The following is a 3,981-nucleotide window of genomic DNA, read 5'->3' as shown; positions in this document are numbered from 1 at the left end:
ATCTGATAGAGATAACTCAAGGGTTTGTTTACTTGGATGAAGAAGACCAAGAGCTACTCACATGGGGTCTTGAGAATTATGCCTTGATGCTTGTTCCAAAGCATATGTCTTTTATATCAACAACTTCTTCAAATCGATGAGAAGTGCATCACCAATCATTACTTCTTCATCAAACTCATCTACCTCGGGAAAACATGCTCAGACCTCAGGTCTCATTAACATGGAAGAGACGAAGTAAGAAGATCTTCATTAGCATCTTGACCACATCAAGGGGGGGATTCTTCCTCCACACTTATCTATTCAGTTTATGCTATGAGTCTTAGGTTCTTTGCCCAGGAAGTCCCCCAAAATCTGAATAATTTGGATATTTTGGATTTTGTATCTCCTTGATGCTATAAAAGGCAAAGGTTGCTTTGTAAACCAGCTAGGGCCAACCCACCTGTGGGGGCACTCCTCTATCCTAAGTGAAATGTAGATGTCTAGCATCTGTCTCATCATAACTGGCATTGTAAACCACCACCATGAGTAAGACCTACGGGCACTTGGATGGTCATTATAACTAGAGCTAACATTGACACCATAGACATGGGTATTTTGTTGGGGGAGGTGTTGAAATAATACACCAAAATATCATGTGACATTAGGGATATGGGCTTATAGGTTCATATGGTCTATAGCCAACTTGTTGGGGGTTAATAAGGGGTTGACTTTTGATGATGGATCTTATAAATTGTTTAAAGTTATTTAATGACATAGTTGATGAAGTGGGATCCTAAATCACATACCAACTCCAAGGGGTTGTCAAATTTGGTGATGATATTCTTGTATAGGAACACTTCCTCCATTATCTATCTTCATAGCCTTTAATCTTACATACCATGATGTATTGGATTTGTCTTTTCTTTGTTGGTGGTTCAAAGGGTCCCACAAGGTCCATATCCCACTTTTCAAATGGCTTCAAGGGAACGATGGGATTTGTCTTTTCTTTGTTGGTGGTTCAAAGGGTCCCACAAGGTCCATATCCCACTTTTCAAATGGCTTCAAATGGCTTCAAGGGAACGATGGGATTGAGTGGTGGCATGTTATCTTTCTACGTTTACCCATTATTTGGCAAGCTTGCTCAATCAAAGGCATTTGTGAAGTCTTGGCCACCACCAGTAACCTACAAGAAGGATCTTCTTGAAGATTTCTTCTCTTGTAAATTTTCCACCACAAGGCTCATCTTAGTAAGCATTTAGAATGGCTCAAGTCTTTTCAGAATGACTGAAGTCTCATTTTGATATATACATCTTCTTAGTATCCCATCTTTACCTTTCTTATAAAGTGCTCTATTTAAGAGGGTATAAGGAATTGCCTCGGAGCAAGAATTTCTTCTTTTCTTTTTTAGAGAATCTATGAGGGAATTCTTGGATATTGTTGTGGGTGGAAAGTAAATTAGCAAAGTCTGCATATCATGCAATAGTGATCTCTACTAGGAAGAGATCTTATGGGAAGTTTGGGTCCACTATCTCTTCTTAATCATCTAGAGGTTCGAGATAAATCGACAATGACTTGAAATTTACATGGCTTGGTTCAAAGTCAAACTCTTGAAACAAGTGTATCCACCTCATGGTTTTTCTTTTGACTTATGGATTGTAAGAAGGAAGGGCTTCATGATCAACATAGAACTTGAAATGGGTGGCTAAGCGGTAATGACAAAACTTCTCCAAGGCAAACACCATGGCTAAACATTCCAACTCAACGATGGATAATTCTTCTCTCGACTATAAATTCTTTGTTGGCTTGTATAGTAGATGGTTTGATCTACCGTAGGAAGCATCCTTTGGCTGAGCATTTGGCTACTATAATATTATAGCAAACTATTGTGCATCCTCCTACCCTCCTGACTCTCCTCTTCTCAGCACATAATTACTTATCATACAACATAATTACTTATTGTAAGAACCTAAACATACTTCTAACAATTTCCCACCACTTTGATATGGGAAGGAACTTGTTGGTCATTCCAAATTTCCCCATGTGCTTCCTACACTAACTTGGGAACCATATCTAGACATATCGTTTGTTCCACCCAATCCTCCGTGGGCTTCTCCTTTTTGTATTTGGCACTTCTTGATTTTCCTCCTACATTTCCAGCCCTTTAGATAATGTGATAGCCAATACATCCAATGGTGGACATTCCTTCACTTATAAAGGCTCAATGTGCACCATGTTGATTACTAGAGGGGGCCCAAAGTAAACTTGCCATACATTCTACCTTGAGATGCCATAGAGCCTTATAGTAGTAACTTGTTGTACTACTAAGATCACAGCTTGAGATGCCATAGAGCCTTATAGTAGTAACTTGTTGTACTACTAAGATCATAGCTTGAAATTGCTCTCGAGCTCAGTGTGAGTGATGGACATGGCCATTATACCAACAAGCCTCAGTTACATGATGTGTGGTTTAACAAATTGCATAGCTGTATTCCTCCTTAGTATGACCCTAATAGGAGCACTTGGTATACCAAACATCCGATCGAATTGTGGATCTAGTTCCTCTTGCCCTCCCCTCGATAACTAAGGTATTCTAAGGATATGATTAACTATTGGTATTCCCAATATTAGCTAAGCTAATTTCTAAGCTAACATGTGTCATTGAGCTATGCGAGAGTGCTCATTGTGTACATGTTATAAGAGGTGGGCCACTTGAGATGTGTGTATAAAGTCATAACCTGGGCAAGAAACACATTTGTATGCTGCTCCACTCCACCTACATCTCTATCTATGTTGGATCCAAGGTCCTAGATTGTAAGGGGGGGTATGCATCCTTGGTTTGTCGAGGGCTCACTGAGACCAGTATGAGTGGGTGAGTTTGATGTTCATGTCTTCCTTAGTATGACCCTAATAGGAGCACTTGGTATACCAAACATCCGATCGAATTGTGGATCTAGTTCCTCTTGCCCTCCCCTCGATAACTAAGGTATTCTAAGGATATGATTAACTATTGGTATTCCCAATATTAGCTAAGCTAATTTCTAAGCTAACATGTGTCATTGAGCTATGCGAGAGTGCTCATTGTGTACATGTTATAAGAGGTGGGCCACTTGAGATGTGTGTATAAAGTCATAACCTGGGCAAGAAACACATTTGTATGCTGCTCCACTCCACCTACATCTCTATCTATGTTGGATCCAAGGTCCTGGATTGTAAGGGGGGGTATGCATCCTTGGTTTGTCGAGGGCTCACTGAGACCAGTATGAGTGGGTGAGTTTGATGTTCATGTCTTCCTTGTTTGGCCCTTTGAAAACTCCTACTTGAGGGCTTCTTTGACCAATGAGCGGGTGGTTTGATCTTTGTGCCTTCCCTATTTAGCCTTTGAAAACCCCTACTTGAGGGCTTCTCTAACCAATGAGTGGGTGGTTTGATCTTTATGCCTTCCCTATTTGGCCCTTTGATAAACCCTATTTGAGGCCTTTTGTGACTAGTGAGAGCACGTGAGTTTGATCTTCACGTCTTCTGAGTTTGGCCCTTTGATAACCCCTAGTGAGGACTTTTGTGACTAGTGAGAGAGCGGGTGAGTTTGATCTTCACGTCTTCCCTATTTGGCACTTTGCAAACCCCTATTTTGGTTAGGGTGCTAAAGGTAGTGATAGGTCTGCCCCCATGGCATAGTAAGCTGACTAACAATGCCTCCTCCTGGGCTACCAAGGTATATCAATTTGTGGTACGTATGTGAGACTTTAGCAATGTTGTGAATGACTTTGCCATTCACACCACAACAAATTGTCCACTTCCCAACCAGAGAGGAGTTCTCCTCATATTGTTGAGGGATATATGGGTGTCTTTGTGTCTCTGAGATAAAGAGTGTCCTTGGAATAAGTATCCTCTGCCATGCTTGGTAGAGGGTGTCATGGGACCCTTTAATTTTCTTGAATAAATAATTAAATACTCACAAAATACATCAAAAAATTTGAAACAAACACTTGAATTAAATTGAAA

This window comes from Cibotium barometz, chromosome 25 (genome assembly GCF_041138505.1).
Source record: "Cibotium barometz isolate CiBa-2024 chromosome 25, ASM4113850v1, whole genome shotgun sequence".
NCBI lineage: Eukaryota > Viridiplantae > Streptophyta > Polypodiopsida > Cyatheales > Cibotiaceae > Cibotium > Cibotium barometz.
This window is presented reverse-complemented; position numbering follows the sequence as displayed.